We start from the raw sequence: 15,719 nt of genomic DNA on the forward strand, positions 1-15,719 counted from the left end.
TTACAGATTATTTTAACAGTGAATTTGAGTAACTGAGGAAGAGAATAAACAGTTTTCATTGAACATTCTCAAGTTATTAGATACGTTTGAAATGACCTTTGTAGTTCATTTCAAGGTGAAGCTGTCAACTCTGGATTTGTGGAAGGTTTGTATTATTTTCTTCAGGAAAGTACTTTGATAGAAAAACCCAACAAAAAGAAGCTATATATTTCTTATGTTGATTCGTCTTTCCTGCACAGAACTGGAGTCTAGTGAGTACTTTTTGCTTTCTTGATCTTTGCCTCTCATTTCTGTTGGCTCATAGGTAGTTTTGATCAAGCCAGGAGGTTGTTGCCTAAATCTGTGACTATCCTGTTACTAAAATTCTAGCCACCATGAGGCAGTAGGAATAATGAAGTCAAGGATGGATAGCTCCAAGCTAAATGAGTTAGGAAGAGCTATAGATTTCACAGATAAGACTGTGTTTAGATATGTAGATCCTCCCCTTTATTAGTTGTAAGTGGACAAATCAGGCTTTCTAAGTCTCAATTTTCATCTCCAAAGGAATTGTCTCTGGAATTGGGAATACAATGAAATGAAAGGTATAAAGGCACTAATCATGTGTCTGACATTGTTATTGGTGGTTTTGGCAGCATCAGAGGCATTGGCTCAGGATATCCTTTAAGTGTAGCTTTGAGTAGATCAGACTTCGGGCTGCCACCCACTTTCAGGGGTCCTCAAATACGTCGATTCGCTGACTAATCTGAAGGTGTATGACAGCCACTTAAGTAGTAACTGGAATAAGATAGGGGCTTAATATGTTAATTAAATCTGAATGTAAATAGGCAAATTCTGAAACCAAGCAGTGTCAGGTAGGGGTAATTATTCTTTCTGGTTGGCAATCTGATTATGTGACCTCCACACAACCTCCCAGTATTGTCTAACAAGCTGTAATCCTGGCTGAATTTATGCAGTAGAAGCTGGGGTTGCTTTCTTGTGTGAATCTTAATTCAATTGGCAAGAATGCAAAATATAGAAAAGGCTAACAATGTAAAAGTTCCAGCTACAAAAATCCCCTCTGCAAATTCTTTAGTACATGATTGTCCTTAAAAGGCAAGGGCAATCGAAGGAACAGTAACCAGGATGTTTTACTGGAAAGAAGTTGTGAGCGGCGTCATAGGAAAGAGGTTGGACAGGTTACATGAAAAAGTCATACGTTTATTTGAGGGGATTCAGATGGAAGAAGTAAAAACTAATTTATCAAGGTATTAAATTACCTTGATAGAAAAACTTTTTAAAGAATGAAAACATCCATCTATGCAGATATTCAAGGAGTGGATAGATGACCACAGACTGAATTACAGCAGAGGGGATTTTTGTGTAGTCATTGGAATTTATTAAATGAACTCTCTGTAATTCCCCTTTCAACCATGATATTCTCAGACTGGGTGTTACAGGGATGAGAATTATCTACTGGAAGAGGTTAAGCCACTTACTAAATACAAAGGCACCATTATCATTAAAGGATTAGACATTAGTACTAGGGAAATGCCCATTATGGGAAGCCTTAGCAGTGCACTAACTCACTACTACAACAATAAGAGAGCAGAAATATTTTATTTCATGTCTTTTGGCCTATAGATTTTGCAAAAATTCAAAGCATGCATACCTTTTAGGCAATCATCCTTCTCTTCTGTGAATTGGAAACCAGGATAAATGATCTGACCTTTACCAGGCTCACATATATGTCAATACTAAGGAGAAATTTTTAATTTTAAAAAGGGTTTGAGAGATTTTCTAAGAGAATAAACACAAAACAATCCACGAATTCTTATTCCATACTCTATGCCCATGTGTACACATTATTTAGCTTCCACTAATAGGTGAGGACATGTGGTATTTCATTTTCTGTGTCTGAGTTGCTTCACTTAAGAAAATGGCCTGCAGTTTATTTTACTTATTCATTTTCTTATTTAACTTTTACCCTTAGTGCTAGGGCAAAACTCAATTCTATCAACATGGTGTTTGCAGTTACAAGGTTACTTTTCTGGTAAAAAGCCAGGGATGTTTATCAGATTCAATAAAAAGCCAAGGATGCTTATCAGGTTCAAGAAAAAGTCAGGAATGCTTATCAGTTTCCTCCATGTAGGTAGAACTCTAACTGCTTGCTCATCTCCACTGCAAAAGAAACTGCTGAAATGACTGCTCAGTTTTTTGTTTTTTTTTTAGTTTTCCAGCTATTGGTTTCCCCCGGGATCCTTAATATGTTGTCTTGCATGTGCGTATTTTATGGGTCAGCCAAGGATTTGGGAGAAATACATACACAGATTTCAAGACTGCTAATTCAGAAGTTCTCACCTTTATGGGACTTTCTCCCTCAGCCATTCCCAAACTCTCTCTTTTGATGCCTCAGGCTAAAAAGACTGTGACTTAATTCTTGAAGTTTCTGCCCTCACACTCTGAAGTTGGGAAATGCCTACAAACGGAAACACAAATAAATGTTTATCTGACATTTCTCTCAAAAATAAATTTCCTTGAGTTTCTGCCTATATTCCATCACTGTTGAATGCCTTCAAAGTGTTATTTTTCATATTTTGTCCAGAGTTTATCATTATTAGTAACAGAAAGTTTTAGGTCAATATAAGCTTCGTCATTACCAAAGGATGCAAGTCTATATTCTGAAGGTTTTCTCTCATGAGTATCTCTTCAATCTCTTTCTCTTTATCTTCATTGTCACAACTCTACTAAAGGTCACCCTCCTTGCTTGGGAGGATCAAGATATACAATGCTTTCATGTTCAGTCTTCTAACATAGAATGATCCATTCAGAAACGGAAGCCTAACCATGTTCCTCCCTTCATTAAAACCATTCAATACCTTCCAATTGGTCTCTGTTTAAATTTCAAAATGTTTTATTTGGCTTAAAAGGTCCATAATCACTTGGTCCTGGTGATAAATGGTCTGCCATTTACCTTCGTTGATTTTTACACTCTAGCCAAAGTAAATTCCTTTATACTCCGTGGAATATGCCTTGTACCTGTGATCTCCAAAATTTCACACTCTGTTTCTTCTGTCTGGAGCATTGCTCTTGATCCTCTTAATTTGGCTGATGCCTTATTGACTTTCACATCTTTACTTTTGTGTATTTCTATAGTACTGAACTTCCTCAGTCATTTCATATAGAAATTCTATTGTTATTTTTGTTCAATTTGTCTAAGAAGCATTATAGCCTCTTATGGCCCTAGGAAGGCATGGACGATGTCTTCCCTGAATATTGTATTACAGTGCTATGCCTAGTGCCTGGCATATAATTAAAACACGATAAATGTTTAATGAATTAACAAATATAAACTACTTTGGACACAACCTGTTTCTATCCATAATTTCGAAACTTAAATGGCAAAGGTCAACAGCTGGCCAGTCACGAATTAATTTATAAGTCCTACAAATCATAAGACGTGAAAAGTCTACCAAAACAATTTCTATATCATATCAAATTTTATTAAGAATTGTGTTGGGAAGCCGAGCCGAGCAGATCATGCGGTCAAGAGATTGAAACCATCCTGGCCAACACGGTGAAACCTGGTTATCTACTAAAAATACAAAAATTAGCTGGGGGGCGTGGCGGTGGACACCTCCAGTCCCAGCTATTTGGGAGGCTGAGGCAGGAGAATCACTTGAACCCAGGTGGCGGAGGCTGCAGTGAACCAAGATCGCACCACTGCACTTCAGCCCAGTGACAGAGTGAGACTTCATCTAAAAAATAAAAATAAAAAAATAAAAAATTGGTTGGTTTCAAAACTTCACTTGTCTCAATCAAAAAAATCAATACTTTTAAAATATATAGTTATTATTTAAAGCATATAAAACTAAAAAACTACATTGTCAACTAGTCTTTTGTTTAAATATATTTGAATGAAACCTCTCTTTCATTATAAAAATTGTTTTTAAAATAATAGCTAATGAAATTATTTAAAATTTTTGCCATCCCACTGTGATTCACTAGGTGGACTTTCCCCTAATTCATTTCATGTTCTGTGTTTTGTGGTTAGGAACTGATTAATTCTGAATTCCAGTTACACAGTTTATAGATTTGTAACCTTAAATACCTAACTTTCTAAGCACATTTTCTTCACCTGTAAAATGGGGCAATTTTATAATTTATCCTATGTACATCTATGGTGAATGTGTGTGCATGTACATATACACTTGTTTGTGTGTGAGGGAGGGATGTGTATATAAAAAAGTGCTTGTCGGTTTCATAAGCATTTTGACAATGTTACCTTAAATAAGGTACACCTAGCAGGTCATTATCTAATTATATGAATCCCTTAGGATTTAGTGTAATTAGAATCTTTGTTAAATGCAAAACAAGACTTCTTATACTTAGATAATTCAAAGATAAAAACAACGGGACAAAAACTTAAAAGTTTGGACAATTAATGTGGTGAAGATCAGATATATACCCAAAGGAGACTAGCAGTTGAAGTTTGTACTTTTGATGTCAACACACTGCCATATAGAAAGCATCATTTTTGTTTAAATTATTGCTGCTATGTGGCAAATAGGAAAACATGTTACTGTCATTTTAATGTGGAAAAAACTAAATGTTTCGCCAGGCATGGTGGCTCACATCTGTAATTCCAGCACTTTGGGAGGCCGAGGTGGGTGGACCATGAGGTCAAGAGTTCAAGACCAGCCTGGCCAAGATGGTGAAACTCTATCTCTATTAAAAACACAAAAATTAGCTGGGCATGGTGGCAGGCGCCTGTAATCCCAGCTACTCTGGAAGCTGAGACAGAGAATTGCTTAATACCAGGAGGCAAAGGTTGCCATGAGCTGAGATCGTGCCACAACACTCCAGCCTGGGTGACAGAGTAAGAATCCTTCTCAAAAAAAAATAAACTAAATGATTGTAAAAGGTTAAGAGATTTGCCCAAGTTAAATCTAGATGGGCATGATTCAGATCTATATGCATGACTCCTCAGGCCTCTCTCTTAAACTCTGCAAAAGAAGCTTGCAACTGGGAAAAATATCTACTCAGCAGAGTCACAGGAAGACTGTCGACAGAGCTCTGTGTAATAGAGACATGGCACCAGTACAATAAAACATGTTTTATATCAAAATACTTATGGTCTAGTCAAACATTATAGAAAATATATATGATAGTGTATAGAAAGGGGTCTTTAATTTTTGGTGGATTCATATTTAAAGCAATATTAATTTTAAATGGAGATATTATATATTTTGCAAAGAGAAAGAGAAGCTTAGGAAAAGGTTACATAGGCAATTTGTAATATATACAAAATATAGACCTTTCTACCACTTAAGCCATATGAGGTATAAAAAATTAATAAAATGATATACATTCAAATTATACTGGTAAAACCATATGTTATGAGTGTGGGGGACAGTTAACAAGCAGGGCTTCTCAGCTGTTGCTCTTCAGGCTTCAAGCTATGAAATAAATGAGAAAAAAAAAAAAAAGCACTAAGGAATGTCCAAGACAGGTACTGAGGAGCTTAAATCCTTCACTCAATATTTATGAAGCACATAGTTAGTGCCAACGTAAGTCGAGCCCATTTCAGTGAGCAGTATGGTGGACATAGGGTTGTCTGGTAGTGGCTCTGGCAGTGATTAGTAAGAAATCTGGGCATGAGGACTCTGCAACTACTTCCCTTTTAACAGCTGGGGCCAAGTATGCCCTAGAGATTCAGGAATTGACACCTCTTCAGATTCTACAGCATTGACACACAGGGTTCTAATTATTTTGTAGGAATCCACAGATGCTAAGTTGACTTTTAGTTGAACGCATAATGTTAGGAGAGGCTTTAATGAGAATTCATGGATTATTTTGTATTTATTCTCTTAGAAAGTCTCTCACAGGCTTTTTAAAATTAAGAATTGCTCCTTAGTATTAACATATATGCGAGCCTGGTAAAGGTCAGATCGTTTATCACGGTTTCCAATTCACAGCAGAGAAAGATGATTGCCTAAAAGGTATGCATGCTTTGAATTTTTGCAAAATCCATAGGCCAAAAGATATGAAATAAAATATTTCTGCTCTCTTATTGTTGTAATAGTGAGTTAGTCCACTGCTAAGGCTTCCCATAGTGGGCATTTCCCTAGTACTAATGTTTAATCCTTTAATGATAATGGCGCCTTTGTATTTAGTAAGTTGCTTAACCTCTTCCAGTAAATAATTCTCATCCCTGTAACACCCAGTCTGAGAATATAATGGTTGAAAGGGGAATTACAGAGAGTTCATTTAATAAATTCCAATGACTACACAAAAATCTCCTCTGCTGTAATTCAGCCTCTGGTCATCTATCCACTCCTTGAATATCTGCATAGATGGATGTTTTCGTTCTCTAAAAAGTTTTTCTTATAGAGTAATTTAATACCTTGACAAATTAGTTTTTACTTCTTCCATCTGAATCCCCTCAAATAAACATATGACTTTTTCATATAACATGTCCAACCTCTTTCCTGTGAAGCAACTCACAACTTTTCTTTCCAGTAAAACATCCTGGTTACTGTTCCTTCGATTGCCCTTGCATTTTAAGGATAATCATGTACTAAAGAATTTGCAGAGGGGATTTTTGTAGCTGTAACTTTTACATTGTTAGTCTTTTCTATATTTTGCATTCTTGCCAATTGAATTAAGATTCACACAAGAAAGCAACCCCAGCTTCTACTGCATAAATTCAGCCAGGATTACAGCTAGTTAGACAATACTGGGAGGTTGTGTGGAGGTCACATAACCAGATTGCCAACCAGAAAGAATAATTACCCCTGCCTGACACTGCTTGGTTTCAGAATTTGCCTACTTACATTCAGATTTAATTAACATATTAAGCCCCTATCTTATTCCAGTTACTACTTAAGTGGCTTTCATATACCTTTAGATTAGCCAGTGAACCTATGTATCTGAGGACCCCTGAAAATGGATGGCAGCAAGAAGTTTGATCTACTCAAAGCTACACTTAAAGGATATCCTGAGCCAATGCCTCTGATGCTGCAGAAACCACCATTAATGATGTCAGACACATGATTAGTGCTTTTATACCTTTCATTTCATTTTATTCTCAATTCCAGAGACAATTCCCTTTAGAGATGAAAATTGAGACTCAGAAAGCCTGATTTGTCCACTTACAACTAATAAAGATGAAGATTTCAATATCTAAACACAGTCTTATCTGTGAAATCTATATTTCTTCCTAACTCATTTAGTTTAGAGCTACCCATCCTTGACTTCATTATTCCTACTGCCTCATGGTGGCTAGAATTTTAGTAACAGCATAGTCACAGATTTAGGCAACAACCTCCCGGCTTGATCAGAACTATTTGTGGGCCAACACAGATGGGAGACAAAGATCAGGAAAGGAAAAAGTGCTCACTGGAATCCAGTTCTATACAGGAAAGACAAACGAACATAAGAAATGTATAGCTTCTTTTTGTTGGATTTTTATATCAAAGTACTTTTCTGAGGAAAATAATACAAACCTTCCACAAATCCAGAGCTGACAGCTTCACCTTGAAAATGAACCACAAAGGTCATTTCAAGTGTAACTAATAACTAGGGAATGTTCAATGAAAACTGTTTATTCTCTTCCTCAGTTACTCAAATTCACTGTTAAAATAATCTGTAAAGGGAGATTGTCCTAAAAAACTAGCAATTTTTATTTTCTTTGAAGATAAAAACATGGCTAAGAGAGGAATATTCCTTCAATACAGCTGACAATTATTTACTATCTGCAATGTGCACGACACAACATTTAATATTATGAAGTCAACATATTAAATTAAATATTTAAAATACCTTTAGTTATACACCAAGGTATGAAAACTGAGTCTCATGGTTTGCCTACATGTTTGCACATGGATAAGGATCGACCTTAATTTCTGAAAACTCTTTTTTTTTTAATGTAACTGAAAAAGAATGCTTTTTATACAAAATCCTGGGATATTTTCATATTAAGTCATATTTTTATCCATTGGGGCAAAATTATATTACAAACAATAGCAACAGAAAGTATTGAGTAGTTGTCCAGTGAACTCCTTTACAACAACTTCAATTGTTCATACAAATTAGCCTTTCTTTTTCTAGAGTGGAGTCCTCTGATCTTCTTATTCCTTTCAAAACACAATTCCTTCTTGTTTTTCCAAGTATATTAGGAACTAGTCAAATGTATATTTTTGCACAACAAATGTTTATTAATTACCTGTTATGGGGCAATCATTATGCTAGGTATCCAACACCTAAGAATTTAAAATGCATCATCCTTGCCCTAATGGAGTTTAGAAGCCAATGAGGAAGAGAATGTTTCAGTAAAATAATTTTCCCCAATATTGTATTTTTAAAAATTTAAACCTTCAGGTGAGTAAGAATAATACAATGAGAAGTTTATTTCGTTTTCTAGATTGTTAGTATTCTGCCACTATTTAAATCCTTCTCTTTCCATTGAGAAATGAATTTTTTGGGTCACTACTAGAATTTAAGAGATATAAATTAGAATAGAATGAAAGACATGTAAGAAACTAGATTAGAACATACATGAAAAAATTGAAAATTTCAGTATGTTCCTCATGTAAACAATGTAAAAATTATTTTATTAAATCCTTGTCCTAGTTGTGTATGTGTGTTTGTGCAGACTGAGTTATGACATATAATGCATTTTTTACTGTAGCTTTTATTTTTAAAACTTTGAAAGCCACTTTAAGGATCATTATAGCATTGCTGTGGAAGATAGCTTGAAGAGGAAAATACTGGCGACAGAGACTCTATATAAGAGGCTACTATAACACTCTAGGAGAGAATGAGAAACCAAACTAAGGAAAAGACAAAGAAGATGGAAGAGATTTATTCCAGAGCATTATAAGAAGGAAAAAGTTAACGACTATTTGATGTGGAAGAGAAGGCACAAGAAAAAAACAGAATGAGTCTTAGATTGATTGCTTGGATAACTGAGTGATTGATGATCATCAGCTGAGAGATTACATAAAAGTGAGGATCGTATTAAGAGGGAAAAATAGTAAGCTAGGTTTTGAATAGGCTGGGTTTGATGTTTTGATGCTTATTCAGTTGGATACAAGACTGTGGGTAATTAGAGAAGAGTTTTAGCTGAAGGCAGAGCTTAAGGAGTCAGAAGTAGATTATATTATAAGAGAAAGTGAGAATAAGAAAACAAATTGTCAAGTATAATAAATCAAAGAAAAAGAATCAGAAAGTAAGACCTATGGTTGCTACTAAAAGAAAAAGAACATGAAAAATTGGCTTAAAGAATCCAAGGAAGAGAAAAATAGATTTCTAGATAGGAATAGTCACAGTTAAATGTCAAAAGAATTGAAGTAACACAAGGACAGAAAATCATTTATGGTTTTCACAATTCAGTAGCAATTGCCAACCTCTATTAGAGCAATTTCAGATAAAAGAAACTGAAGTAAAACACATTGAAAGACAGGTTTTAGGTAAGGAAATGGATAATACACACACACACACACACACACACACACAGACATACACACACAGACATACACACACATCTGTAATCCCCAGCCCTGGGGAAATGCACTGTGAGCCCCAAATTGGTCAAAACAGAAAACAATATACAATAACATACCAGGTTTAATATGTTAAGTTTCTGATTCAGGTAGTTTTCTTTAAATCATTGAGATAAGATTAAACATTAAGGTAGAGGTAAAGGAAGTTTAATGTTTCTCTGACTTTGTGCTGATTTTTCTCACCTTCTGTTACAGTGACAGTATAAGGCACTAGTTACAAATGTGGGTTTTAGAACCAAATGGCTGGTGCTCAATTCAGTATCTGCCAGAGACTAGTTATAATACCCAAATATATTCTCGCTTCTCAGTCTCAGAATGGGATGGTGTTGATCATAGTACTTTCCTCTTAAGGTGGTTTGGGGGATTTAATTATATTATATATATAAAGCATTTAAATTTGTGCTTCAGCACTTGAAGTTCTCAAAAACACTTAGCTGTTATTATTTTTCTGAGTTCCCTTGAGAACTGATTTCTAGAAAAAATAAAAAGAAGAAAAGGGACTTTGATGCACTACTACTACAATCTGAACTATATAACCTCTTTTGAAGTAGAACTTGAACTCAATAATAGAATATTCTTGAAAGCTCTCAAATGAGTTAAAGCTCAAATTTTATGACTCTTGAAAAAGGCATATACAATATGCATGCATATTTAAGGTAATTCTTGAATGTTTTGTGGACTCTAGTGTCTAGTCCAGCACTTAACGATGATACCCTTTCTGTTGCAAGTGAATTTTTAGTTGAGAAAGAGTATAGTGTTCCATAAGGTAAACAAGATGCTGTGGTGCTCCAGAAATACAATTCACTCATCTATGAAGCTCTAATCCTGATAATAAAATGAAGAAGCTGAAAGCAGAATCATGCAAAAGATTTTAATCCCATCTTTCATGATTTTTAGATTTCCTATTTTCTTAAGATTCCAGCACTATCAAATATGCTTTGCAATAGATTATAATCAATACCAGTAAAATGCTTACAGGTATTTTAAATTGTGGGAAGTAAAGGAAAAAAATTGTGAGAGTAGACAATGGAACAACAACATGTAAAGTGATAAGCTTCAAATATACAAGACACAAAATTTGGAGGAAAAAAACACAAAAGATTTTGGTATTTGGTAGTTTCTATGAAACTAAACTTTGGTTATTCCCCAATTTCAACATAGTGTGATAGTTGATGAGTAATAACTGATCCTATGGGAGAAGCCTTTAAGCCACAGATTTCTCCAATCCATTATACCTTCGAGTATATAAAACAGCTGCAATATTCCAGGGCCAGATACTTGCCATTTCTTATAACAGCGTCGGAGACAAAGAATTGACTGAAACGTTTGAGGTAAGAAAGGTCTTAAATATCATTGTAAACTAAGATTGTATATCTATTTTGTAAATATAAATATATAGCATCTCTCCATATATTTTTCTTTAAATCATAAAAATTTAAATTATTGAGACTGTCATGTAATGGTTGCTTGAATTTGTAGACTTAGTAATTAGAAAATCATTTTTAGTATTTTGTTTGCAAAACTTTTTTTTTTAAATCACTATCTTGTTGTAGTAAATATTTATTTTAGAGTGACCATAAACGAATATTTGTAGGAGCGGAGCCCTGGCTGGGGAGAGTGTGGACAGAGTGAGACAACAGAGCCTCAGGTTTATTTTTAACTTTGTGGCCATCAGGTCAGCAAAGAGAGGAAACATGCACCGCCAGAGATTCTCTAATGTCTGAGCAAGAGCCAATTTCTTTGGCCTCCTCTTTTATCTTTAAAATATATGCAGTACTTACATTCCATTCCATAACATTTTATGTTGATTTTAATATAAAAGTCATTTGTCTTTCCCATAAATTCTTGAATAAAATTAATTTTCTAGGAAGATGCATCTAATTTATCTGGGGTATCATTTATTCTATAGCACACAGCAATAAACTGCCATGGGTATCATGACTTGATAAGTATAAAAATAAAAGGAGATATCTGGTAATTATGCCATGTTCTGACTCTAAGATATGATCTGGAAGAGTCTGTGATGTGGTTTATTTACTTCTTTGCTTAACGTAGTTTTCAATAATTCTTGAAACCCGTTGAAAGAAATTGTAAAGGCTCTGCTTGAATTCTATCCTCTCTAAAACTCTTTCCTCAACCTGTCTCTTTCTTCTTCTAAATACTCCCAATATTTTACAATTTCTACATATGGTATATATCACACTTTGTATTGTATTATAGAAATATCTGTAACTGTCTTCCATGTGGAAGTCTCATATGGAAAAAATTATGCTTTCTCATTGTATCCCTGAAAGCACCCACCACAATGCTTTGCACATAGAAAGTAGACTATGTATATGTATGTGTGTGTCTGTGAGAATGTGTGAGTGTATGCATGTAAGTGTTTGTATAATTTTTTACTCTTGATTTCCTACATTAACAATCTGCCTGTAGAAGTCTGAACTTGACTGGAATTTTACATTCCTGTCTTCTCAAAATTATTAGATTTCTGGTACTTTTTTGAATTTGAATTCAAATTTTGATTAACATCAGAAAATAAAGGCAGAGATCAAAATGTTGCTACATTTTTTACACTGTGTTCTTTTGTCTTATAGATATATAGGAAACATCAAAAGGTGATAAAATTTGCCTAGAATCTCCACTATCTCAAAGGTACTTCAAAATGATAATGACATTAAAAATTGGCATTTTCCTCAATGTAAAATAGTAAATTAAATAATCTTTAGAAAACTTTGTAATGTATTTACCTATAACAATGTAACAGTGAGATTAAAAGATCCATAAATCAGGGACTTTCCAAACTGATATTACAGGCAAACTTCAGAGATACTGCAGATTCAGTTCGTAACCACCACCATAGAATGAGCATCACAGTTAGGCAGGTCAAATGAATTTCCTGGATTCCCAATGTACATAAAAGTTATGATTACACTATAGCATTATATGTTAAGTATAATAGCAGTATGTCTAGAAGAACAACAAAAATCGTAATTAAAACATACTTTATTGCTCAAAAGTACTAACAATTGTCTCAGTCTTCACTGAGTCATAATCTTTTTGCTGGTGGAGGGTCTTGCCTCAATGTTGATGGCTGCTGACTGATCAGGGTGGTGGTTGCTGAAGGCTGGGGTGGCTGTGGCAATTTCTTAAAATAAGTCAACAACAAAGTTTGACACACGGATTGACTCTTCCTTTCACAAAAGATTTCTCAGTTGCATGCGATGCTGTAGCATTTTGGAACAGGTGAAGCATTTTGCCCACAATATTTCTTTCAAAATTGGACTCAACCCTTGAAAACCCTGCCACTGCTTTATCCATTAAGTTTATGTTTTTAAGTCATTTACTGTCATTTGAAAAATATTTCACAGCGTCTCCACCAGGAGTAGATTCCATCTCAAGAAACCACTTCCTTTGCTCATCCATAAAAAGCAATTTTTCATTCACTCAAGTTTTACCATTAGATTGAAGCAATTAAATCACATGTTCAAGCTTCACTTCTAGTTCTCTTGCTATTTCCACCACATCTGCACGTTACTTCCTTCACTGAAGTCTTGAATCCCTCAAAGTCATCCACAAGAGTTGGAATCAACTTCTCCCAACCTCCTGTAATGTTGATATTTTGGCCTCCTCCTATGAATCACAAATGGTCTTAATGGCATCTGGAGTGGTGAATATTTTACAGAAGGTTTTTAATTTACTTTGCCCAGGTCCATCGAAGAAATCATTATCTTTGCCAGCTTTGGCCTAACAAAATGTATTTATTCAATAATGAAACCTGAAAGTCAAATTTACTCTTTGATCCATGGGCTGCAGAATGGATGTTGTGTTACCAGGCGTGAAAACAACATTCATCGCTTTGAACATCTGCTTCAAAGTTCTTGGGGGCTCAGGTGCATTTTCAATGAACAGTAATATTTTGAAAAAAATACTTTTTCCTAAGAAGTGAGCTGACAACATTTAGTAAACTATGCTGTGCTAGATGTACTACCATCCAGGCTTTGTTGTTCCATCCATAGAGCACAGGAAGAGTAGATTTAGTATAATTCTTAATGGCACTAGGATTTTTGAAATGATAAATGAGCATTGGCTTCAATTTAGGAAACCAGCTATATCCCTTAAAAAGAGTCAGCCTGTCCTTTGAAGCTTTGAAGCCAGGCAATGTTTCCTTCTCTTTAGCTATGAAAGTTCTAGATGGCATCTTTTTCCAAAATAAGACTGTTTCATCCACAATAAAAATCTATTACTTATTGTAGACACCTTCATCAGTGTTCTTAGATTTTCTGGATAACGCTGCAGCCTCTATATCAACACTTGCTGCTTTATCTTGCACTTTTATGTTATAGCCAATCTCTGCTGGCTTCCGACTTTTCTTCTGCAGTTTCTTCATATCTCTTGGGCTTTGTATAATTAAAGAGCATAGGGGCTTTGTTCTAGATTAGGCTTCTGCTTAAGAAAATGTGCTGGCTGGTTTGATCTATCCAGACAACTAAAACTTTCTCCTTATTGGAAACAAGACTCTCGCTTTCTTGTCATTCCTGTGTTCATCGTAGTAGCACTTTTAACGTCCTTCTAAACTTTTCCTTTGCATTCACAACTTGACTAACTAGTTGCTGCAAGATCTTCCCTTTCATCTTATCTTGACTTTTGACATTCCTTCTTCACTAAATCATTTTTACCTTTTGATGTAAAGTAGGAGACATGTGACTCTTCCTTTCATTAGAACACTTAAAGGGTATTGTAGGGTTATTAACTGGCCCAAATTTAATGTTCTCATATCTCAGGAAATAGAAAAGCCTGAGGAGAGGAAGAGATAACTGGGAGCATGGCCAGTGAGTGAAGCAATAAAAACATTCACATTTGTCAAATAAGTTTGCCACTTATTTTTCCTATAACAGCCCCAAATAATTGGATCAAAGTAACACCACCAAAGATCACTCATCACAGATCACCATAAAAGGTATAACAAAATCTTATTACATATTTATAATGCCTTATAGATATTAAAATATATTATAACACTGAAAACTACAAAATATTGCTAGGATTACCAAAATATGACACAGAGACACGCAGTGAGCATGTGCTGTTGGAAAAATGGTGCTGATAGACTTGCTCGAGGCCGGATTGCCACAAATTGCCACTCAATTTGTAAAAAACAAGATATGTATGAAGTGCAATAAAATGAGGTGTGCCTATACATACACAACACCTAGAATAACATCTCATACTTAATCAGTTATCAAGAAAAACTTTATAAACTAATAAATTAACAAATATGAGGCAAACTTCAAGAAAAGTCCCATAGCCAATCCACATTTTCAACTTGATTGCCTTTCCCAGAACCCCCAACATGTTCTCTAGCATATACTGCATTCACATCATGACAAAGAAGAGGATTAATGCCTAATGATACCATTCAATACAGAAAGTTTCCCATTATTATTTGAAATCCAGTAATATGCACGTTTATTTTATTAATGACAAATATTTGTAAATGCAAATGTTCTGTTTCATTGTGTACTCCATTATAAAATTATTGAATAAATCTTTAATTTAGCTCAGTTTTCTCAAATATAATATTAATGATATTGTAATTGATACATTTTAACAGTGTGTGTGATATGATAAGGAATCTACAGTGAAAATTAAAATACAACAAAATGCTTTGGAAAAGTCCTTTATTATTTATTAAATAATAAAACTTGAAAGTCAAAATTACTCTTTGATACATGGACTGCAGGATGGATTTTGTATTAGCAGGCATGAAAACAGATCCTTCTTCACATCATGGACTTTTTGGGGTTGCCTGGAACCAGTGCAAATAAATCTGTCATCTACATTACTTTCATGGACATTAGTATAAGGAATGTTGAACTTTCTGAGATCACTAAATTCAAACTTACTTCTTACTTCCAAACTAACACTCTTACTTCCAAAACTAACATTCTCTGTATAAACCAATGCATTATTTCTTCCAGAAACTATGTACTTTACAAGTACATAGAAGTATTATTCTTTTATTTTTTATTTTAAGTTCAGGGATACATGTGTAGGTTTGTTACATAGGAATTATTATTCTTAAATAATATGTGAATGCTTGTTTTTAAAGCAACCAGTGTACTATAGTTATGAAATTACAAAGCTCCTTTTATTTGATCTTATAAAAGTTCTTTTTTT

At 34.5% G+C, this 15,719-nt stretch overlaps 1 protein-coding gene across 1 annotated transcript in view; it reads left to right on the top strand.

The window, feature by feature from the left end:
- Positions 1 to 10,851: 10,851 nt before the first annotated feature.
- FDCSP (follicular dendritic cell secreted protein) overlaps positions 10,852 to 15,719 on the top strand; it is an 8,634-nt gene continuing 3,766 nt past the window's right edge. The window contains exon 1 of the mRNA XM_011927094.1: positions 10,852 to 10,873. The gene's annotated coding sequence lies outside the window, so the exon portion shown is untranslated. The remainder of the gene's footprint in view (positions 10,874 to 15,719) is intronic.

This window comes from Colobus angolensis, unplaced genomic scaffold (genome assembly GCF_000951035.1).
Source record: "Colobus angolensis palliatus isolate OR3802 unplaced genomic scaffold, Cang.pa_1.0 Scaffold70, whole genome shotgun sequence".
NCBI lineage: Eukaryota > Metazoa > Chordata > Mammalia > Primates > Cercopithecidae > Colobus > Colobus angolensis.